The sequence below is a fragment of the Oncorhynchus keta genome, chromosome 11 (genome assembly GCF_023373465.1).
Source record: "Oncorhynchus keta strain PuntledgeMale-10-30-2019 chromosome 11, Oket_V2, whole genome shotgun sequence".
Classification (NCBI taxonomy): domain Eukaryota; kingdom Metazoa; phylum Chordata; class Actinopteri; order Salmoniformes; family Salmonidae; genus Oncorhynchus; species Oncorhynchus keta.
In genome coordinates, this window is record NC_068431.1 from 15,442,470 (window position 1) to 15,468,294 (window position 25,825).

At 42.0% G+C, this 25,825-nt stretch overlaps 2 long non-coding RNA genes across 2 annotated transcripts; one reads left to right on the top strand and one right to left on the bottom strand.

Moving 5' to 3' along the window:
- The first annotated feature begins 11,882 nt into the window (after positions 1 to 11,882).
- Positions 11,883 to 15,709, top strand: LOC118390687 (uncharacterized). Its single transcript, XR_004826977.2, has 2 exons — positions 11,883 to 12,220; positions 14,838 to 15,709. It is a non-coding gene; the product is annotated as an uncharacterized LOC118390687 (long non-coding RNA).
- A 1,632-nt stretch (positions 15,710 to 17,341) lies between these two features.
- LOC127933091 (uncharacterized) lies at positions 17,342 to 19,575 on the bottom strand. Its single transcript, XR_008147338.1, has 2 exons — positions 18,184 to 19,575; positions 17,342 to 18,089 (listed from the first exon to the last, which is right to left on the bottom strand). It is a non-coding gene; the product is annotated as an uncharacterized LOC127933091 (long non-coding RNA).
- Between the last annotated feature and the right edge of the window lie 6,250 nt (positions 19,576 to 25,825).

Genomic DNA, 25,825 nt, shown 5'->3' on the forward strand with positions numbered 1-25,825 from the left:
CACATGTTTTCAGAACAGAGGCGTCTCCGGGGGAAAGCCCTTCTGGTCTCCGCAGCGGTCGTCTTTCATAAAAGAAGAAGAAAAAAGGTCCTGTAAGTGTTATTCCATATGACTCACGTCTCGTGTTACCCCCAAATGTAGGGACCATGAATGAGGGAAGCCATAAACGGGGGTTATTACTAAAGTTTGAGAATAGACGCAACGGGAATTCTCTTAAGAGCTGAGCAATGACATCGGCTTCTCCAGCTGGAATGAAAATCGTCTGACTAGCTTTCATCAAGAAGCTCTGCAAGGTCCCTCCCATGAGACAAAGAGAGAGTGGGGGGAGGGTGAAAGGGAGAGAGAGAGAGAGAGAGAAAGAAAGAAAGGGAGAGCGAGTGAGGGAGAGAAAGAAAGAGGGAGAGTGAGAAAGGGAGAGAAACAAAGGAAGGGAGAGAGCGAGAGATGTTGGTCAGGGGAGGGACCAGGGGGATGTGGTTAGTGTACAGGGACGAGGCAATTAATGATGTGAAGCAGAGTAGACATTAGAGAGAACTACACACACATGTCATCATATCTCTCTCTATGCTTCCCTTTTCCTTTTCACTCTCCTTCTTCATCCCACCTCCCTCCTTCCTTCTTCCCTAGGAGTCCTGCCACCACAACAACATAGTCTCTTCCCATTTAACCATGCCAGAAACACACTCTCAAATGTCTGAGCATAGATGGCATTGGATAAGTCAGTATATAGTCCATCCTGGTTCATTCTAAATGTTTAACTAGTACTTGGTGTAGGAGATGTGCAGGTGTTGGAACGGATTTGAATCCATTCTTACAGTTTGTTTGTTCTCATTGTCTCATGTTCTGGAGCCATAGGCTACTAGTCCCCTCTCTAATCACTTCTGGATCAGGACCACCCTCTAGTGGATAATGTGTGTTGTTACACATGTCATCTGACTCATCGGTCTCGCTAAGAAGGCGATTGTCTTGTTATCAATGGACATGGTTCAACAGCAAATATCCTAACAAGGAAAGTAGGTCACCATGGCAGTAAGTGTTGTCTTGTCCATGGATTCACCCTGGCCATAGATGTGTTTATGATATGTTGGGGAAAACAAGTGCATATTTTTAACTTTTCTCTTTCACACATTTTTATTTATTTATTTCACTTTTATTTAACCAGGTAGGCTAGCTGAGTACAAATTCTCAATTACAACTGCGACCTGGCCAAGATAAAGCAAAGCAGTGCGACACAAACAACACCAACAGAGTTACACATGGAATCAACAAACATACAGTCAATAATACAATAGAAAAAGTATATATACAACGTGTGCTAAGGATAAGGATAAGGAAATAAATAGGCCATAGTGGCGAAGTAATTACAATATAGCAATTAAACACTGGAGTGATAGATGTGCAGAAGATGAGTGTGCAAGTAAAGATACTGGGGTGCAAATGAGCTAAATCAATAAAATAAATAACAGTATGGGGATGAGGTAGTTGGATGGGCAATTTATAGATGAGCTATGTACAGGTGCAGTGATCTGTGAGCTGCTCTGATAGCTGGTGCTTAAAGCTAGTCAGGGAGATATGAGTCTCCAGCTTCAGTGATTTTTGCAGTTCGTTCCAGTCATTGGCAGCAGAGAACTGGAAGGAAAGGCGGCAGAAGGAGGAATTGGTTTCGGGGGTGAACAATGAAATATACCTGCTGGAGCGCATGCTACGGGTGGGTGCTGCTATGGTGACCAGTGAGCTGAGATAAGGCGCGGGGCTTTAACCTGTTACTCCTACCCCCTACTTTTTCGAACATTCTGTTAAAAATCGCGCAACATTTCAGCGCCCTGCTACTCATGCCAGGAATATAGTATATGCATATGATTCGTATGTGTGGATAGAAAACACTCAGACGTTTATAAAACTGGTTAAATCACGGCTGTGACTATAACAGAACGTGCATTTCATCGAAAAGCGCAGGAAAATCTGATCACTGAAAATGCGAAAATATATCCATGCGCCACTAGAACCCATTGTTGAATGTGAACCACATTAAATGGGGCCGAGGTTGCAATTACCTACAGCTTCCACACGATGTCAACAGTCTTGTCATTTGCCTACGATTTGTTTCTTGGTCAAACGGGCACAAGGTAGCGCCTTTCTTCCGGTCTCCGACCGGATATTTTGGTTGAGATTTACCCGGACATTATTTCCAGACGTACAGCTATAGAATATACATCGCCTCGTGATCAATTTGATCGCTTATTAACGTTTACTAATACCTAAAGTTGCATTACAAAAGTATTTCGAAGTGTTTTGTGAAAGTTTATCGTCAACTTTTTAATTTAAAAATGACGTTACGTTATAAAACGCTATTTTTTTCCTTGATCACAGTCTTCATAGATCGATATCTAGGCTATATATGGACCGATTTAATCGAAAAAAAGACCCAATAGTGATGTTTATGGGACATCTAGGAGTGCCAACAAAGAAGATGGTCAAAGGTAATGAATGTTTTATATTTTATTTGTGCGTTTTGTGTAGCGCCGACTATGCTAATTATTTTGTTTACGTCCCCTGCGGGTCTTTTGGGGTGTTACATGCTATCAGATAATAGCTTCTCATGCTTTCGCCGAAAAGCATTTTAAAAATCTGACTTGTTGCCTGGATTCACAACGAGTGTAGCTTTAATTCAGTACCCTGCATGTGTATTTTAATGAACGTTTGAGTTTTAACGAGTGCTATTAACATTTAGCGTAGCGCATTTGCATTTCCAGATGTCTAGATGGGACGCCAGCGTGTCGGGTAGGAGCAAGTGGTTAACTAGAAAAGACTTGTAGTTGACCTGGAGCCAGTGGGTTTGGCGACGAATATGAAGCGAGGGCCAGCCAACAAGAGGTGGGTAGTATATGGGGGTTTGGTGACAAAATGTATGGCACTGTGATAGACTGCATCCAATTTGCTGAGTAGAGTGTGGAGGCTATTTTGTAAATGACGTCGCCGAAGTCAAGGATCGGTAGGATAGTCAGTTTTACTAGGGTATGTTTGGCAGCATGAGTGAAGGATGCTTTGTTGTGAAATAGGAAGCCGATTCTAGATTTAATTTTGGATTGGAGATGCTTAATGTGAGTCTGGAATGGATGGGTGGGCAGGTGTGGGCAGCGATCGGTTGAAGAGCATGCATTTAGTTTTACTTGGATTTAAGAGCAGTTGGAGCCACGGAAAGAGAGTTGTATGGCATTGAAGCTCGTCTGGAGGTTAGTTAACACAGTGTCCAAAGAAGGGCCAGAAGTATACAGAATGGTGTAGTCTGCGTAGAGGTGGATCAGAGAATCACCAGCAGCAAGAGCGACATCATTGATGTATACAGAGAAAAGAGTCGGCCCGAGGATTGAACCCTGTGGCACCACCATAGAGACTGCCAGAGGTCCGGACAACAGGCCATCCGATTTGACACACTGAACTCTGTCTGAGAAGTAGTTGGTGAACTCGTCGAGGGAGTCATCCAACCCGGAAACCAGCTGCACCAATGTGTCTGAGGAAACACCGTGCACCTGGCGAGAGGTTGTTGTCCTTGCACCACACGGCACCACCTTATAGTCTGTCTCGTTGTTGTCGGTGAGTCGGTGTAGTCAATGAATAACTTTCTCACACAGTTCCTTTTGTTCAGGTGTGAAAGAGCAGTGTGGAGTGCAATAGAGATTGCATCATCTGTGGATGATTGGCGTGGGTCTAGGGTTTCTGGGATAATGGTGTTGATGTGAGCCATGACCAACCTTTCAAAGCACTTCGTGGCTACAAACATGAGTGCTACAGGTCGGTAGTCATTTAGGCAGGTTGCCTTAGTGTTCTTGGGCACAGGGACTATGGTGGTCTGCTTGAAACATGCTGGTATTACTGATTCAGACAGGCGTTGAAAATGTCAGTGAATAACTTGCCAGTTGGTCAGCACATGCTCGGAATACACATCCTGGTAATCCGTCTGGCCCTGTGGCGTTGTGAATGTTGACATGTTTAAAGGTCTTACATCGGCTGCGGAGAGCGTGATCACACAGTCGTCTGGAGCAGCTGATGCTCTCATGCATATTTCAGTGTTTTTTTAGCTCGTCTGGTAGGCTTGTGTCACTGGGCAGCTTTCGGCTGTGCTTCCCTTTGTAGTCTGAAATAGTTTGCAAGCCCTGCCACATTCAATGAGCTTCGCAGCTGGTGTAGTACGATTTGATCTTAGTCCTGTATTGACACGTTACCTGTTTGATGGTTCGTCAAAGGGCATAGTGGGATTTCTTAGAAACTTCCGGGTTAGAGTCCCGCTCCTTAAAAGCATTAGCTCTACCCTTTAGCGTAGCGCGGATGTTGCTTGTAATCCATGGCTTCTGGTTGGGGTATGTACATACAGTCACTATGGGGATGATGTCATCGATGCACTTACTGATGAAGCCAGTGACTGATGTGGTGTACTCCTCAATGCAATCGGGAGAATCCCAAACATATTCCTGTCTGTGCTAGCCAAAGAGTCCTGTAGTTTAGTATCCACTTCATCTGACCACTTTTTTATTGACTGAGGTCACTGGTGATCCCTTCTTTAATTTTTGCTTGAAATCAGGAATCAGGAGGATAGAATTATGGTCAGAGTTTCCAAATGGAGGGCGAGGGAGAGCTTTGTACGCGTCTCTGTGTGTGGAGTAAAGGTGGTTTAGAATTTTTTTCTCTGGTTGCACATTTATCATGCTGATAGAAATGAGGTAAAACTGATTTAAGTTTCCCTGCATTAAAGTCCCCGGCCACTAGGAGCGCCACGTCTGGATTAGCGTTTTCCTGTTTGCTTATGGCGGTATACAGCTCATTGAGTGCGGTCTTCATGCCAGCATCAGTCTGTGGTGTTATGTAGACAGCTACAAAAAATACAGTTGAAAACTCTTTAGGTAGATAGTGTGGTCAACAGCTTAGCATGAGATACTCTAACTCAGGCGAGCAAAACCTTGAGACTTCCTTAGATATTGTGCACCAGCTGTTGTTTACAAATATACATAGACCGTCACCCCTTGTCTTACCAGAGGCTGCTGTTCCATCCTGCCGATAGAGTGTATAACCCGCCAGCTGTATGTTATTAATGTCGTCGTTCAGCCACAACTCCGTGAAACATAAGATACTACAGTTTTGAATGTCCCGTTGGTAGGATATTTGTGCTTTTTTTTTCATTTTTTTTTCATCCCATTTATTTTTCAGCGATTTTACGTTGGCTAACAGTACGGATGGCAAAGGCTGATTACCCCGCCTGATCCTCACAAGGCACCCCGATTTCCTTCCGCGAAATCACCATCTCTTTCTCCTGCAAATGACGGGAATCAGGGCCTGTTTAGCTGTCTCGAGTAAATCCCTCTCGTCCAACTCATTAAAGAAAAAATATTTGTCCAATTCAAGGTGAGTAATCGCTGTTCTGATGTCCAGAATCTCTTTTCGGTCATAAGAGACGGTAGTAGCAACATTATGTGCAAAAAAAGTTACGAACAATGCGAAAAAACTAACAAAATATCACGGTTGGTTAATAGCCAATAAAACGGCAGCCATGAAACTGGCTTTCACGAGGACCGCCACAGGAAAGGAAGACCCAGAGTCACTTCTGCTGCAGGATAAGTTACCAGCCTCAAATAAATGCTTGACAGAGTTCAAGTAACAGACACATCTCAACATCAACTGTTCAGAGGAGACTGTGAGTATCAGGCCTTCATGGTCAAATTACTGCAAAGAAACCCCTACTAAAGGACACCAATAAGAAGAAGAGACTTGCTTGGGCCAAGAAACACGAGCAATGGACATTAGACCGGTGGAAATCTGTTGTTTGGTCTGATGAGACGAAGTTTGAGATTTTTGGTTCCAACCACTGTGTCTTTGTGAGACGCAGAGTAAGTGAACGGATGATCTCCACATGTGTGGTTCCCACCATGAAGAAGGGAAGGAGGAGGTGTGATGGTGTGGGGATGCTTTGCTGAGGACACTGTCGGCGATCTATTTAGAATTCAAGGTACACTTAACCAGCATGGCTACCACAGAATTCTGCAGCAATACGCCATCCCATCTGGTTTGCGCTTAGTGGGACTATCATTTGTATTTCAATAGGACAATGACCGAACACACATCCAAGCTGTGTAAGGGCTATTTGACCAAGGAGGAGAGTGATTGAGTGCTGCATCAGATGCATCAGATGTCCTGGCCTCCACAATCACCGGACCTCAATCCAATTGAGATGGTTTGCGTTGCAGGACAGCTATTTTCAGGTCTCTCCAGAGATGTTTGATTGGGTTCAAGTCCGGGCTCTGACTGGGCCTCTCAAGGACATTCAGAGACTTGTCCCGAAGCCACTCCTGTGTTGTCTTGGCTGTGTGCTTAGGGTCGTTGTCCTGTTGGAGGGTGATTCTCTGATCCACCTCTACGCAGACAACACCATTCTGTATACTTCTGGCCCTTCTTTGGACACTGTGTTAACTAACCTCCAGACGAGCTTCAATGCCATACAACTCTCCTTCCGTGGCCTCCAACTGCTCTTAAATCCAAGTAAAACTAAATGCATGCTCTTCAATCGATCGCTGCCCACACCTGCCCACCCATCCAGCATCACTACTCTGGACGGTTCTGACTTAGAATATGTGGACAACTACAAATACCTAGGTGTCTGGTTAGACTGTAAACTCTCCTTCCAGACTCACATTAAGCATCTCTAATCCAAAATTAAATATAGAATTGGCATCCTATTTCGCAAAAAAACATCCTTTACTCATGCTGCCAAACATACCCTTGTAAAACTGACCATCCTACCGATCCTCGATTTCGGCGATGTAATTTACAAAATAGCCTCCAACACTCTACTCAACAAATTGGATGCAGTCTATCACAGTGCCACCCGTTTTTGTCACCAAAGCCCGATATTACAACCCACCACTGCGACCTGTACGCTGTCGTTGGCTTCATACTCGTCATATTCGGCTGCATTTAACTTCTTGCGTCGAGCCAGGATCCGGGATCGTGACTACAGCCTCAAGCCCATTACCATAACGCAACGTTAACTATTCATGAAAATCGCAAATTAAATGAAATCAATATGCTAGCTCTCAAGCTTAGCCTTTTGTTAACAACACTGTCATCTCAGATTTTCAAAAATATGCTTCTCAACCATAGCAAAACAAGCATTTGTGTAACAGTATTGATAGCTATTGATAGCTAGCGTAGCATTTAGCATTAGCATTCAGCAGGCAACATTTTCACAAAAACCAGAAAAGCATTCAAATAAAATCATTTACCTTTGAAGAACTTCAGATGTTTTCAATGAGGAGACTCTCAGTTAGATAGCAAATGTTCAGTTTTTCCTGAAAGATTATTTGTTTAGGGCAAATCACTCCGTTTTCTGCGTCACGTTTAGCTACGAAAAAAACCTGTATCCAGGATTGTGTAAATCTATCCGCAAGAGCATTAGCATAACGCAACGTTAACTATTCATGAAAATCGCAAATGAAATGAAATAAATCTATTTGCTCTCAAGCTTAACCTTTTGTTAACAACACTGTCATCTCAGATTTTCAAAATATGCTTCTCAACCATAGCAAAACAAGCATTTGTGTAACAGTATTGATAGCCTAGCATAGGATTATGCCTGGCATTCAGCATGCAACATTTTCACAAAAACCAGAAAAGCATTCAAATAAAATCATTTACCTTTGAAGAACTTCAGATGTTTTCAATGAGGAGACTCTCAGTTCGATAGCAAATGTTCAGTTTTTACAAAAAGATAATTTGTGTTGACAAATCGCTCCGTTTTCTTCATCATGTTTGGGTAAGAAAAAAAACGAAAATTAAGTCATTAAAATGCAAACTTTTTTCCAAATTAATGTAGCTGGGGATTTTAACAAGGCTAATCTGAAAACAAGGCTACCTAAATTTTATCAGTGTATCAAATGCGCGACCCGGACTGGCAAAATTCTGGATCATTGTTACTCTAACTTCCGCAATGCGTACAAAGCCCTCCCTCGCCCTCCTTTCGGCAAATCTGACCATGACTCAATTTTGTTGCTCCCAGCCTACAGACAGAAACTAAAACAGGAAATGCCCATGTTCAGGTCTGTTCATCGCTGGTCCGACCAATCTCATTCCACGCTTCAAGATTGCTTCGATCACGTGGACTGGGATATGTTCCGGATAGCGTCAAACAACAACATTGATGTATACGCTGATTCGGTGAGTGAGTTTATTTAACATGCGCATCGGTGAAGTTGTACCCAAGGTGAATATTTAAACCTTCCCCAACCAGAAACTGTGGATTGATGGCAGCATTCGTGCAAAACTGAAAACTCGAACCACTGCTTTTAATCAGGGCAAGGTGACCGGAAACATGACCAAATACAAACAGTGTAGCGATTCCCTCCGCAAGGCAATCAAACAAGCTAAGTGTCAGTGTAGAGACAAAGTAGAGTTGCAATTCAACGGCTCAGACACGAGAGGTATGTTGCAGGGTCGACAGTCAATCACGGACTACAAAAAGAAAACTAGCCCCGTCGCGGACCCCGATGTCTTGCTCCCAGACAAACTAAACAAATTCTTTGCTCACTTTGAGGACAATACAGTGCCACCGACACAACCCGCTACCAAAACCTACAGGCTCTCCTTCACCGCAGCCAACGTGAGTTAAACGTATTAACCCTCGCAAGGCTGCCAGCCCAGACAGCATCCCTAGCCGTGTCCTCAGAGCATGCGCAGACCAGCTGGCTGGTGTGTTTACAAACATATTCAATCAATCCCTATCCCAGTCTGCTGTTCCCACCATGCTTCAAGAAGGCCACCATTGTTCCTGTTCCCAAGAAAGCTAAGGTAACTGAGCTAAACGACTATCGCCCTGTAGCACCCTGTAGCACTCACTTCATATCACCTCCACCCTACCTGACACCCTTGACCCACTCTAATTTTCTTACCGCCCCAATAGGTCCACAGACGATGCAATCGCAATCAAACTGCACACTGCCCTAACCCATCTGGACATGAGAAATACTTACGTAAGAATGCTGTTCATCGACTACAGCTCAGCATTTAACACCATAGTACCCTCCAAACTCGTCATTAAGCTCGAGACCCCGCCCTGTGCAACTGGGTCCTGGACTTTCTGACGGGACGCCCCCAGGTGGTGAAGGTAGGAAACAACATCTCCACCCGCTGATCCTCAACACGGGTGCGTTCTCAGCCCTCTCCTGTACTCCCTGTTCACCCATGACTGCGTGGCCATGCAGTCCTGCAAACTTGATGATTGAGTTGGAGACGACACTAAAGTGGTAGGCTTGATTACCAACAACGACGAGACGGCCTTCAGGGAGGAGGTGAGGGCCCTCGGAGTGTGGTGTCAGGAAAATAACCACACACTCAATGTCAACAAAACAAAGGAGATGATCGTGGACTTCAGGAAACAGCAGAGGGAGCACCCCCTTATCCACATCGACGGGACAGTAGTGGAGAAGGTGGAAAGTTTTAAGTTCCTCGCCGTACACATCACGGACAAACTGAAATGGTCCACCCACACAGACACCGTGTTGAAGCGGCGCAACAGAGCCTCTTCAACCTCAGGAGGCTGAAGAAATTTGGCTTGTCAACAATAACACTCAAACTTTTACAGATGCACAATCGAGAGCATCCTGTCGGGCTGTATCACCGCCTGATACGGCAACTGCTCCGCCCACAACCGTAAGGCTCTCCAGAGGTAGTGAGATCTCAAGGCCATCAGACTTTTAAACAGCCATCACTAACATTGAGTGGCTGCTGCCAACATACTGACTCAAATCTCTAACCACTTTAATAATGTATCACTAGTCACTTTAAACAATGCCACTTTATATAATGTTTACATACCCTACATTACTCATCTCATATGTATATACTGTACTCTATACCATCTACTGCATCTTGCCTATGCTGTTCGGCCATCGCTCATACATATATTTATATGTACATATTCTTATTCATTCCTTTGTTGTTGTGAAATTGTTAGATTACTTGTTATATATTACTGCATGGTCGGAACTAGCAGCACAAGCATTTCGCTACCTCGCATTAACATCTGCTAACCATGTGTATGTGACCAATAAAATTTGATTTGATTGTATGTTTGTTAATTCCATGTGTAACTGTGTTGTTGTTTGTGTCGCACTGCTTTGCTTTATCTTGGCCCGGTCGCAGTTGTAAATGAGAACTTATTCTCAACTAGCCTACCTGGTTAAATAAAGGTGAAAAAAAAAAGAAATTAGATATTTCAGTATTTCATGTTTAATAAATGTGCAAACATTTCCACTAGATGTTGGAACATTGCTGCGGGGACTTGCTTCCATTCAGCCAGAAGAGCATTAGTGAGGTCAGGCACTGATGTTGGGTGATTCCAATTCATCCCAAAAGTGTTCGATGGGGTTGAGGTCAGGGCTCTGTGCAGGCTAGTCAAGTTCTTCCACACCGATCTCAACAAACCATTTCTGTATGGACCTTGCTTTGCACGAGGGCATTGTCATGCTGAAACAAGAAAGGGCCTTCCCCAAACTGTTGCCACAAAGTTGGAAGCACAGAAGTGTCTAGAATGTCATTGTATGCCATAGCGTTAAGATTTCCCTTGACTGGAACTAAGGGGCCTGAACCATGAAAAACAGCCCCAGACAATTATTCCCCCTCCACCAAGCTTTACAGTTGGCACTATGCATTGGGGCAGGTAGCGTTCTCCTGGCATCCGCCAAACCCAGATTCGTCCGTCAGACTGCCAGTTCACTCCAGGGTACGCGTTTCCCCTGCTCCAGAGTCCACCGGTGACGAGCTTTGCACCACTCCAGCCAACGCATGGCATTGCACATGGTGATACTAGGCTTGCGGCTGCTCGGCCATGGAAAACCATTTCATGAAGCTCCCGACGGACAGTTATTGTGCTAATAGACGTTTCCATTTCACAATAACAGCACTTACAGTTGACGGGCAGCTTTAGCACGTCAGAAATTTGACGGACTTACTTGTTGGAATTCTATGACAATGCCACGTTGAAAGTCACTGAGCTCCTCAGTAAGGCCAGTCTACTACCAATGTTTGTCTATGGAGTTTGCATGTTTGTGTGCTCAATTTTATTCACCTGTCAGCAACGAGTGTGGCTGAAATAACCGAATCCACTCATTTGAAGGGGTGTCCACATACTTTTGTATATATAGTGTATTTTAAGTCCAGCCAATTTCAAAATGTAAAATTTCTGTGCACATTTTTGTGAAACTGTACATGTTTTACTTGTGGACTTTGAAATAAAAATGTATCTCAAGATGTGTCAATGTGTTTGTCTACATTACCTTTTTAAAACAATGCAGCTATTGGAGTAACCCTATTTTGGGTTAAGACAAGTAACTATGAGTAAGGGCAAACATCACGATAGTAACTATGAGTAAGGGCAAACATCATGATAGTAACTATGAGTAAGGGCAAACATCATGATAGTAACTATGAGTAAGGGCAAACATCATGATAGTAACTATGAGTAAGGGCAAACATCATGATAGTAACTATGAGTAAGGGCAAACATCATGATAGTAACTATGAGTAAGTGCAAACATCATGAGAAGATTACAAGCTAAGTTCGAAAAAGACATCCCATTACCACAATATTGTTTCTTATTTTTATTCATATAAAATGTCTAATTTACAATACAATAATAAAAAAGATATAGGACGTTACGACACGTAACGTTATATATTCTCTGAATAAACATAAAATAACATTAAACGTTTTTTAAAAAATTAAAAGCACAAGAATTGACTTTCAAAAGTTAAAGTACCTCAAATAAAATAAAGGCCAGGTGTGACAGTTGTACAAACCTATGATAGAGTTGTAAGAATGCCGGAGGGGGGGTCTCAGTAATATATGCATTCCAGAAGAATTTCCCTCTAGGAGAGATCTTGTTGTTGGTTATTTTATTCATAAATTATCTTATGAATGTATTATTGCATCCAGAGGGAGGCAGTATTTCCACGCATGAGTTTAGCTAGCCACGGTCGCCATGACATCGCCTACAAGCTTGAATGGTGATTTCTATTGGAGCAGTTTTAGCCTTTCTTTGACTTTGTGGCTGTGGCAACGACCCATCTCTGCAGATCAAGTCAGCCAATCACGTTCTCCTTATCCAAGGCATTAAACACACACCGCTTTTGAAAGCTGGAGAGGGTTCTCCATCCGACAAACTGCTAACGTTATCAGGTAAAGTATTTATAGTATTTGTAATCTAACTATTTAGTTATAGAAACGTGAATCAATGCAAGCTGTAACATGAATCCAACGCAGCAACCTTAGTATTAAAATAGCTAGCTAGTAGTAGTTAGTTACAATTAGCATTGACATGAAATTGGTCAAAACAAGACATGGTATCAATAACAAGATGAAACGAGCCACATTGCAGTTTCTTGTCCTTCTTGCCAGAAATCTGACAATCCGGAATCACAACAGGCTATCCCATGGAAGTACATACATCGTTTTCGTGACGTTGTCAGCCAACCCATCTACTAGCCTCATACCATGAATACACATAGCCATCTCCGATATAGTGTTTTTTTTTCAAAGTTGCCGGGATGTCACGTGTTCTACTTATATAATTACACATGTAACGACTTATGCATGACAAAATATATATTACCTCAAGTAGAAAGTAAACCAGTTGTTTTTTTGTTGACCAAATTCAACACTCATTGACCTCTATACAAAAGTCCTTGCTCATTGGGCGAAACAACCAAAAAAATGGCACCTGCTGGAGGGAGACTGATTTTCCGCGGAGTTGGGCCTGTCTTCCTCTCTGGATTTAATCACTAGCTAACATGTCGTCATTCCAGGGACAAGGAGCGTTTTAGCTATCAGTTTATTCCAAGTAATAATTTAAGACAAAAATCTACAAGACAAGTAGTGTAAAGCTAATACAGTCATCAAGGCAGGAACCAGTAATTTCCTTCATACTGACAAATAAGAAATTACACATTTCTTGTCAATAGTTGGGGTAGGATGATTGCAGAGCACCCTGCCTCAGACTGTCAGGATTAGAGGTCGACCGATTCATCGGAATGGCCGATTAATTAGAGCCGATTTCAAGTTTTTGTAACAATCTGAAATCTGTATTTTTGGACACCGATTTGGCCAATTTTGTAAAATATATTTTTACACCTTTATTTGATGTATATTTAACTAGGCAAGTCAGTTAAGAACACATTCTTATTTTCAATGACAGCCTCGTTCAGGGGCAGAACGACAGATTTTTACCTTGTCAGCTCGGGGGATTCAATCTTGCAACCTTACAGTTAACTAGTCCAACGCTCTAACCACCTGATTACATTGCACTCCACGAGGAGACTGCCTGTTAAGCGAATGCAGTAAGCCAAGGTAAGTTGCTAGCTAGCATTAAACTTATCTTATAAAAAACAATTAATCAATCATAATCACTAGTTAACTACACATGGTTGATGATATTACTAGTTAGATACTATGTATCTAGCGTGTCCTGCGTTGCATATAATCGATGCGGTGCGTATCGTTGCTCCAATGTGGACCTAACTATAAACACCAATGCCTTTCTTAAAATCAATACACAGAAGTATATATTTTTAAACCTGCATATTTAGCCAAAAGAAACCCAGGTTAGCTGGCAATATTAACCAGGTGAAATTGTGTCACTTCTCTTGCGTTCATTGCACGCAGTCAGTGTATATACAACAGTTTGGGCCACCTAATTTGCCAGAATTTTACATAATTATGACATAACATTGAAGGTTGTGCAATGTAACAGGAATATTTAGACTTATGGATGCCAACCGTTAGATAAAATACGGAACGGTTCCGTATATCACTGAAAGAATAAACGTCTTGTTTTCGAGATGATAGTTTCCGGATTTGACCATATGAATGACTTAAGGCTCGTATTTCTGTGTGTTATCATGTTATAACTAAGTCTATGATTTGATAGAGCAGTCTGACTGAGCGGTGGCAGGCAGCAGCAGGCTCATAAGCATTCATTCAAACAGCAATTTAGTGTGTTTGCCAGCAGCTGTTTATGACTTCAAGCCTATCAACTCCCGAGATTAGGCTAGTGTAACCAATGTGATATGGCTAGCTAGTTAGCGGGGTGCGCGCTAATAGCGTTTCAAACGTCACTCGCTCTGAGACTTGGAGTGGTTGTTCCCCTTGCTCTGCAAGGGCCGCGGCTTTTGTGGAGCGATGGGTAACGCTGCTTCGAGGGTGGCTGTTGTCGTTGTGTTCCTGGTTTGAGCCCAGGTAGGAGCGAGGAGAGGGACGTAAGCTATACTGTTACACCGGCAATACTAAAGTGCCTATAAGAACATCCAATAGTCAAAGGTTAATGAAATACAAATGGTATAGAGAGAAATAGTCCTATAATTCCTATAATAACTACAACCTAAAACTTCTTACCTGGGAATATTGAAGACTCATGTTAAAAGGAACCACCAGCTTTCATATGTTCTCATGTTCTGAGCAAGGAACTTAAACTTTAGCTTTCTTACATAGCACATATTGCACTTTTACTTTCTTCTCCAACACTTTCTTTTTGCATTATTTAAACCAAATTGAACATGTTTCATTATTTATCTGAGGCTAAATTGATTTTATTGATGTATTATATTAAGTTAAAATAAGTGTTCATTCAGTATTGTTGTAATTTTTGGTCCTCCAATAATCGGTATCGGCATTGAAAAATCATAGTCGGTCGACCTCTAGTCAGGATGTTAATTTTCTAGCTCAAACTAAGTTACATGCTTTGCTGTGATTTATTTAATTAATTATTGTCTCTTACTTTTGTCTCACATGGTCTTTTCAGCTCTCCTGTGTCCAGCTCCCCACCAAGCATGAGCTGATTCATTCACCTGTTAGGAGAACCATCCTACAGCAGTTTGAACTAGACCTGCTGTCACTGTTTAGAAATTGAGACCATATATATATATATTTTTTAACCTTTATTTAACTAGGCAAGTCAGTTAAAGAACAAATTCTTATTTTCATTGACGGCCTAGGAACAGTGGGTTAACTTCCTGTTCAGGGGCAAAACGACAGATTTGTACTCAGCTCAGGGATTTGAACGTGTAATCTTTCGGTTACTAGTCCAACGCTCTAACCACTAGGCTATCCTGCCTAGTGCATTTTCCTGTTGTCTTTTTTGTGTGGATTGTCTTAGTCCTGTGCATTTCAGAGTTGAAGAACACCAACTACAGATACACATCCTTGTTTGAGCATCTCAAAGACTATATTCAATGTAGAATCAGTTTAACAGGTAACAAACACATTGTCCCCATCAGGAGCACCGGATTTTGTCATAGATGGTAGAGTTATTTTCTCAGGACCACACAAGCATTCTGCTAAGGATCCTTTCAATACGACTATGGGGCCGGGGTACACACACCCCTAGAAGAGGAGGAATACTGAAGCATGTGTTATGACAGTTTTACAGTCTCCATCAGCTTTTGGCATAGATGGTAAAGCTCTCATTTCTGGACTGCAGCATTGTGCCCTCCACTGCACTTGATATACATTGACTGTTAGGTTACACTATATTTAGATACTAAAAATACTGCCTGAGAGACACCTTTGCTATTTGTCTCTGTACTCAAATGGTGAAAAACTATTTGTGATGGTGTTCTTTGTTTGAATGTATGTGTATGGACTGTACATTATTAAAAACATGTCTCACACTTAGTCATACTTAGTAGAAATCCCGTAGTTAGTAGGTTGTGTCGCTCAGTTGGTAGAGTATGGAGCTTGCAACGCTAGGGTTGTGGGGCCAGTTCAGATTTAAAAAATAATGTAATGTATGCACTCACTACTGTAAGTTGCTCTGGATACGAGCAAAGTAAATTGGCAAGATTTTAGCACTGTCCAATTTTAGGTTAGTAGGAAAGTTAATAATTTAAACGACCTACATATACTCATTCACTGAACATTTAGTATTTGAAACTCAAACAATAATTTCCCAACTGCTATTTCTATAATGCCACAGGCTCTTTATCATTATCCATACCTTCTATTCCAATGACTGCAACATTATGCATGCCCACCATGGTATTGGGCAGCTGCTTTCTGAGAACTCATCTGGTTCTCATTGCAGAGCATATTATTTTTTAGAGAAGATCGTATTTCAAGGTATGCAATATATGTTGGCGAATGTGCATATGCATCTCCATTCTAGAATACGACAGGCACATTACGTTTATTTGGGGTTTTATGCAAATTATACGATTGAATGTTACTTTAAGCCTGCAGCTAGTTACTTGAAATATCAAAACACGATTCAACATTGGATTCAATGACCGAGATAACTAATGAAACACTAGTTTCCCGAGCAGGCACATTACGCTTAACTTACAGTATTAGCTCGTCAACTTTCGCTAGCTTTCAATACATTGGCTAAATGGTCAACGGAGTTACCTCTACATGTTTTTTTTCCACCTTTATTTAACCAGGTAGGCTACGTGATCAAGACCATTCCTATTGTATCCTGCATATTTCAAGTACACTGGAAAAAAATATATGTATCTTATTTCTGTCGTTGGGAGCTGACGTTAGTTCCTATTAACACAATGCCAGGAGATCAGGGGCCTGTTGCACAAAACTAGGATAAGGGATTAAGCCAGGATATCTTGGTGATCCTGGCTCAATTGATCCGTAATCCGGTTGCACTAAAGATGGATAGGGGGCAGGAGGATATGTTATGGTATAAATTACCATGGAGATTTATTCTGTGGAGCTAGCCTGCTCCAGACCAGGCTAAATTCCAGGATCTATTTAATCTCATCCCTAATGTCAGTCAGCAGTCACCACAAATGGAAACCAATAGTTATTTCACTGCTCACTATACATTGTTATCACATATAACTAGACCCACTGTCATTATTTAAACGTTTGTGATCATTAATTTCAATGATTTTGGATAAAAAATTATTTTTAGATGTTGCTATCATTAGATAATTTACAGTTTCCCATAGACTATATATAAAATGATAGAATATTAGGGCCACAGAGGGAAAAAAAAGACAAGTCATAATATTGTAACCAGTTGTTTTAAAGGAGGACAGTTGTTAAAATGACAGATGCGGGGCATTTCGTGAAATTGTACTTCAGTATGGTTTCATAAACAAAGACATGCTGATGTGCCAGAATATTAAGTATCACATTGTCATAAGTATCAAAACTGTAAAAACAATATGTAGCTTTTCTGCAGAAAGAACCAGCCTCATAAATTTATGACTTTATCCTTTTTCTTCAGTGTGGCCCTAGTACTCTGTCATATAAACAAATACACATTCCAGATGAATATAAAAACACAATGTGTAACATTATGTTCCTTTATTGAATAAGGACAAAACAAAGCAGGTAAACCATCAGCTCCTTTCGAAACTGAAGTCACAGTGACTCTACAAGATGGAAAGCACAGAATCCAAGCATATTATACAAAATGATACATACACAGTCAAAGGTCTGTATATAACACACCCTGCATGTCTGCACACTAAAATAAATGCAGGACAAATCCATACACATCAACTGAACAGACAAATGAATGGATGCAGTAGCCTCCCTGCAGCCTTGTATTACACACAGTATACCGCACAAACATCATAAGAGGCCAAATTCGTAAAAAAACGAACCCAAAAAAAACCAAATTCCTCTGCCACCGCAGGACATATTTAACCAAAATTGAAAGCACACATACTAAAATAATTCAACACATATTGTTCCCTCAGCAGCCGACCACTGTCGTCATCAGGGAAGATTGCCGGATTGTCCCAGTCCATGGCTGGTGGCACTCTGGGGGCCCTCTCCTTCCTCAGGCAGGCCACATTGTGGAGGACAGCACAAGCCACAGTAATATCACATGCCCTAACAGGGCTGACCCTTAATTTGTGAAGGCAGTGAAAGCGTGCCTTCAGGAGGCCAAAGGTCATTTCAACTCTGGCCCTGGTCCTGGCATGGGCATGGTTGTAGGCCTGCTGTGCTTCCTGGGGGTCTGTGAAAGGTGTCAGGAGAAAAGGCTGGCAGCCATACCCCCTGTCTCCCAGCAACACACCAGAGAATTCACCTGTCAACACAAAATCTCATCATTACTACCTCATAAACACAGTGATATTCTTGACACAGCCATGATGGTTATAAATAGGGGTTGTGTGGCTTACCTTGTGATAGGCACTGATAGATTTCAGAGGCCCGAAAGATTCTGGAGTCATGGACTGAGCCAGGCCATTTTGCCACAACATTGCTTTGATCTGAAATCATAAGATGAGGAATATTACACCAATCAATGCACATCACTGGCAGATTTTTTTGCTTATTTTCCTAGGTAATTTTGCTCAAGAAAATATTCAAGATGTTTTTTTAGATATTTTTTTTTTACTGAAAACAAGACAAAAATACTAAGTAAGAAAGACATTTTTGCAGTGCAGTGAGCAACCGACCTTGGGTCCTTTGAAAGGCGCTATATAAATTAAAGTGATTATTATTATAGCTCATCTATTTATTCAATTAAATTTTATTTATATAGCACTTTTCACAATTGTTTCATTCTGTCAAAGCAGCTTTACATTAATGAAAGCAGGAGAAACACAAAAAACGGTGGACAACATAAGAAGCAGAGTACAACGGCTAAGATTAAACCGTACTGAGCGTAGTAACGTTAAATAATAATGTAAGGCTTTAATAATAATTTATCATAGCTTTATACAGTGTGATGGACTTACTTTACACAATTTCACTCATATCTGCAGTGCATTTCAATTAAAAATTTAACCGTTTCATAATTACAGTACAACTGCGTTTTTGGAGATGTGAATTAAATATTTGAATTGTAATTGTGATGTTTCAGCGGAGCGGTGAGTGTGTAATTGTGCACTACTTACGCATTCAGGCGGTTTGCAATACTTTGCCACGGTTTTTCTCTTTGCTTTATCACTGTGGCGGTGTTGCCTTTCTTCTTAATTATATATTTTACCTCCTCGTATGCCTCCATGAGGATTTGTGCTTCCGACGGGGAAAAGTACGCGGCTCTAGTTGCCATGGTAAATCAGTTAATCTGTGATCTGTGGCGGGGTCTATTTAGTGAGCCGTGAGCGCGCACCTATCCAGGATTGGTTTCACCTGGCTTAATGAATCCGTGTCTGCTCATCCTGGCTTGGTCTTTGTGCAACCAATTAAGCCTGGACGCACATGTTTTGGCTTCATTGAGCTCAGTTTAGTCATTTATCCCGGATGTCTTAATTCTACTTTTGTGCAACAGGCCCCAGAGGCTGTGTTTACATGATAGAAGCAGCCATAGTACATACCTGGAACCAATCAGAACACGTATGGGATTTCCGACTTGGTTCCAAGTTTAGCAGTTCGCAAATTTGCCTGAGCAGACAGTTTTGAAATATACTTTTTCTGAGAAAATATGGAATAATTGAATCTAAAAAAAACAAACAATTTACAATAATCATAAGAATGTTTCATTGTGATATACAAAAAGCATCTGCACCTCCCTCGACGCAGTTCGATCACCCCAGCGTCCGCCCACCCCCTATTTTCGTACAAAACAAAAACTGCTTTTGGAGAGTCAAGTGAGCCAACACCAAAGATTATAGATATACTGACAGGATCCATGTCTCCGCCCTAACACTCGCCCACAAATCGGCACGAAGGGCTGTCTAGCTCCCGTGTGCCATTTGGATTGGTGGATACCTCCATTATTTTAGTATATTTTTTAAATATTCTGTGTGGATTGATTACGTCAACCTCGTGTATTCAATTGAGAGGAATGCTACGTTAACTGGCCTCATGTCATGAATATGCATAGGCATCGAGACAACTGCGAGATATTGTTTTTTTCTCAAAGTTGTCGGGATGTCACGTGTTCTACTTATATCCGTACACTCGTAACAATTTACGCATTACGAAACTTCTATTTGATCCAATAAACCGACACACCATACAAAAACGAATTGCGTGGGCGAAACAACGAAAAAAACACCACTTGCTGGGGGGAGACAGATTTTCAGCAGAATTGGTTACCTCTTCTATGACCGACACACCCATACACTCTTCAATTTCCTCCTGAATTGGTGTGTGCGTGAATGCTCAACACTTTACGGTATCGCGTGTTTTATGTTTGTGAAACAGTCTGAAGTACTGTCATGCCCATATAGACGATAGCGACAAATCATTGCAAGCAAACAGTTTGAAGCACACTTATTTCATCTTCCATAATCACAATTATACCAAATCGTTTATTTCATTTTCGAGCCTTGTCAAAAAATACATTGATATCACGGTTAGGGTGAGGCTGTTTAGCAAATGTTAAATTATTAAAGCAAGATGTGTGTGCAGTCATGACATACAAACAGTACACAAACACACACAACGACATCTAAGTGATTTTTGGTTTGTATTTCATTAAAGACAGATTTAAAATGTTAAAACGTGTTAAATAAATACTCTTGGTCTATCCCAACATTCTTTATATATATTTTTAAAGTAGTTATATTACAGTTAACTTTTATGACCCCTATGTTAAAACAAATATATATACAGTCGTCGCCAAAAATTTTGAGAATGACACAAATATTAATTTCCACAAAGTCTGCTGCCTCAGTGTCTTTAGATATTTTTGTCAGATGTTACTATGGAATACGAAAATATAATTACAAACATTTCATAAGTGTCAAAGGCTTTTATTGACATTGACAAGAAGTTGATACAAATAGTCAATATTTGCAGTGTTGAACCTTCTTTTTCTAGACCTCTACAATCTGCCCTGGCATGCTGTCAATTAACTTCTGGGCCAAATCCTGACTGATGGCAGCCCATTCTTGCATAATCAGTGCTTGGAGTTTGTCAGAATTTGTGGGGGTTTGTTTGTTTTGAGCACATTCTAAAACTGGCCCTGGACCCAAAATATAAAAATAGTTATCACTTTTGCCTTATGGCAAGGTGCTCCATCATGCTGCATTCAACTGCTTCTGGTTGGTTGGGAGAAGTTGCTCTCGGAGGATGTGTTGGTACCATTCTTTATTCGTGGCTGTGTTCTTAGGCAGAATTGTGAGTAAGCCCACTCCCTTGGCTGAGAAGCAACCCCACGCATGAATGGTCTCAAGCTTTTTTCCGGATGCCCCAAACAATCAGAAAGGGGATTTATCAGATAAAATGACTTTACCCCAGTCCTCAGTAGTCCAATCCCTGTACCTTTTGCAGAATATCAGTCTGTCCCTGATGTTTTTCCTGGAGAGAAGTCTCTTCTTTGGATACCAGGCCATCCTTCACTGTATTGCAGACATGCCTGCTACCATTTGAGCAAGCTCTGTACTGGTGGTGCCCTGATCCCACAGCTGAATCAACTTTAGGAGACGGTCCTGGCGCTTGCTGGACTTTCTTGGGCACCCTAGTGTCTTGATGATCCGATAAATGGATGATTTAGGTGCAATCTTACTGGCAGCAATATCCTTGCTTGTGAAGCCCTTTTTGTGGAAAGCAATGATGACTGCACGTGTTTCCTTGCAGGTAACCATGGTTGAAAGAGGAAGAACAATGATTCCAAGCACCACCCTCCTTTTGAAGCTTCCAGTCTGTTATTCGAACTCAATCAGCCTGACAGAGTAATCTCCAGCCTTGTCCTCGTCAACACTCACGCCTGTGTTAACGAGAGAATCACTGACATGTCAGCTGGTCCTTTTGTGGCAAGGCTGAAATGCAGTGGAAATGTTTTTTGGGATTCAGTTAATTTGCATGGCAAAGAGGGAATTTGCTATCAATTGCAATTCATCTGATCACTCTTCCTAACATTCTGGAGTATATGCAAATTGCCATCATACAAACTGAGGCAGCAGACTTTGTGAAAATGAATATTTGTGTCATTCTCAAAACCTTTGGCCACAACTCCAGCTGGTATACTTTTTTTTATGTGTGCCACTAGCAGATCAACATATCCCGTATTATGCCAGCTCCAACATTGGAAAAACACTAGTTTACTGTATATTACAGTGAAATGTTAGGGAACCTAATTCAATTTTTATGATATTGTCAGAAAGCTTACATTCTTTTTAATCTAACAAATGCAGTGAAATAATACCATGCTATGAGTGCACAGTGTTGAACATGTTATTAATAAACAAATTAAGCACATTTGCGCAGTCTTGATATAAAATGTTGAACTGAAACAATGTTTCCTTGGATCAGTCTAAAACGTTGCACATACACATAGCCAAACTCTAAATTGCACATTATGGCCTTTCTATTGTCAAAAGCTTACATTCTTTTTAATCTAACAGCAATTGATAACAGCTCTATAAATATTATTTTGCCTTGCAAAGATGCAAGTGTTGCAGCACATTTGCGCAGTCTTGATATAAAATGTTGAACTGAAATGCTATAAAATCAGTCTAAAACGTTGCACATACACTGCCAGCAAACTGCTAAATTGCAGCTGTGCTGGATAATATTCTTCAAAGATGCAAGGTGCAAAAAAAGAATAGCTATAAAATACCAGCAGAGACATTCTTGTGTGAGTCCAACACGGCCTTCCATCTACCACCAACCTACCGTAAGTGCAGCTCAGAGTAAATATTTATTGCATTTTCCTTTTCCAAATGAGCGGTAAAAACATAAGATACTGTATTTGTATTGCTGATTCAACTCTTTTCAAACCCAGCTAGGGTTTTGCAGATAACCAAGAATATGTTCCACAAATTTTCAGATGAGTAATCAAATTATGATTTAAATGATTCTGTGTGAGTATTAATTTAGTATTAATTAAAACCTGCTATTGCTTGAGGGTTTGTGCAGATAAAATATTACAACTTTCAGATGAGACTGAAGGTCTTTAAGAGCTATTTTATTACTAGGTCTTTAAGATATAACAGCTCTATAAATATTATTTTGTGGTGCCTGACTCTAGTTAATTCCATTTACATGATTAGCTCAATCAGGTAATATTAATTACGGATAAATTATTTTATAGAATAGCATGTCATATCACTTAATCCGGCATAGCCAAAGACACGACACATCTCTAATCCAAAATTGAATCTATAATTGGCTTCCTATTTCGCAACAAAGCATCATTCACTCATGCTGCCAAACATACCCTCGTAAAACTGACCATCCTACCGATCCTCGACTCTGGCAAGTATCTCAGTACCTCTACTTACACATTCATCTTCTGCACATCTACCAATCCAGTGTTTAATTGCTATATTGTAATTACTTCGTCACCATGGCCAATTTATTGCCTTACCTCCCTTATCCTACCTCGTTTGCACACATTGTATATAGACTTTTTCTCCTGTATTATTGACTGTATGTTTGTTTATTCCATGTGTAACACTGTTGTTGTTGTATGTGTCGAACTGCTTTGCTTTATCTTGGCCAGGTCACAGTTGTAAATGAGAACTTGTTCTCAACTAGCCTACCTGGTTAAATAAAGGTGAAAAAAATCTAATCAAAACAACTCAAGACATCAGTCAGGAAGTTAAAACTTGGTCGCAAATGGGTCTTCCAAATGGACAATGAACCCAAGCATACTTCCAAAGTTGTGGCAAAATGGCTTAAGGACAACAAAGTCAAGGTATTGAAGTGATGACCAGGTGGCGAATCGCATCTCTGCATGTCTGGCAGACATATCAGTGTGGATGACGGATCACCACCTCAAGCTGAACCTCGGCAAGACGGAGCTGCTCTTCCTCCCGGGGAAGGACTGCCCGTTCCATGATCTCGCCATCACGGTTGACAACTCCATAGTGTCCTCCTCCCAGAGCGCTAAGAACCTTGGCGTGATCCTGGACAACACCCTGTCGTTCTCAACTAACATCAAGGCGGTGGCCCGTTCCTGTAGGTTCATGCTCTACAACATCCGCAGAGTACGACCCTGCCTCACACAGGAAGCGGTGCAGGTCCTAATCCAGGCACTTGTCATCTCCCGTCTGGATTACTGCAACTCGCTGTTGGCTGGGCTCCCTGCCTGTGCCATTAAACCCCTACAACTCATCCAGAACGCCGCAGCCCGTCTGGTGTTCAACCTTCCCAAGTTCTCTCACGTCACCCCGCTCCTCCGCTCTCTCCACTGGCTTCCAGTTGAAGCTCGCATCCGCTACAAGACCATGGTGCTTGCCTACGGAGCTGTGAGGGGAATGGCACCTCAGTACCTCCAGGCTCTGATCAGGCCCTACACCCAAACAAGGGCACTGCGTTCATCCACCTCTGGCCTGCTCGCCTCCCTACCACTGAGGAAGTACAGTTCCCGCTCAGCCCAGTCAAAACTGTTCGCTGCTCTGGCCCCCCAATGGTGGAACAAACTCCCTCACGACGCCAGGACAGCGGAGTCAATCACCACCTTCCGAAGACACCTGAAACCCCACCTCTTTAAGGAATACCTAGGATAGGATAAGTAATCCTTCTCACCCCCCCCCCTAATAGATTTAGATGCACTATTGTAAAGTGGCTGTTCCACTGGATGTCATAAGGTGAATGCACCAATTTGTAAGTCGCTCTGGATAAGAGTGTCTGCTAAATGACTTAAATGTAAATGTAAATGGAGTGGCCATCACAAAGCTCTGACCTTTAAACCGGTCAACATTCACAAGGCCGTACACCGAGCATGCGCTGCCCAACTGGCAAGTGTATTCACTGACATTTTCAGCCTGTCCCTGTCTGAGTTTGTAATACCAACATGTTTCAAGCAGACCACCATAGTCCCTGTGCCCAAGAACATTAAGGCAACCTGCCTAAATGACTACCAACCGGTAGCACTCACGTCTGTGGCCATGAAGTGCTTTGAAAGGCTGGACATGGCTCAGAACACCATTATCCCAGAAAACCTAGACCCACTCCCCTGTTGGAGCATATGGCCCCAACAAATCCAAAGATGATGCAATCACTTTTGCAATCAACACTGCCCTTTCCCACCTGGACAAAAGGAACACCTACGTGAGAATGCGATTCACTGACTACATCTTAGCGTTCAACACCATAGTGCCCTCAAAGCTCATCACTAAGCTAAGGACCATGGGACTGAACCTGGACTTCCAGGATCCAGGTGGTAACGGTAGGTAACAACACATCCGCCATGCTGATCCTCAACACAAGGGCCCCTCAGGGGTGCATGCTCATTCCCCTCCTGTACTCCCTGTTCACTCATGACTGCATGGCCAGGCACGACTCCAACGCCATCATCATGTTTGCCGATGACACAACAGTGGTAGGCCCGATCATCAACAACGATGAGACAGCCTATAGGGAGAAGGTCAGAGACCTGGTTGTGTGGTGCAAGGACAACAACCTCTCCCTCAATGTGAGCAAGACAAAGGAGATGATTGTGGACTACAGGAAAAGGTGGACCAAGCACATCCCCATTCTCATCAACGGGGCTGTAGTGGAGCAGGTTAAGAGCTTCAAGTTCCTTGGTGTCCACATCAACAACAAACTAGAATGGTCCAAACACACTAAAACAGTGGTGAAGAGGGCCCAACAAAGCCTATTCCCCCACAGGAGACTGTAAAGATTTGGCATGGGTCCTCAGATCCTCAAAGGTTCTACAGCTGCACCATTGAGAGCATCCTGACTGGTTACATCACTGCCATCACATTGACTCTGTACCGGTACCCCCTGTATATAGCCTCCACATTGACTCTGTACCGGTACCTCCTGTATATAGCCTCCACATTGACACTGTACCAGTACCCCCTGTATATAGCCTCCACATTGACTCTGTACCAGTACCCCCTGTATATAGCCTTCACATTGACTCTGTACCAGGTACCCCCTGTATATAGCCTCCACATTGACTCTGTACCGGTA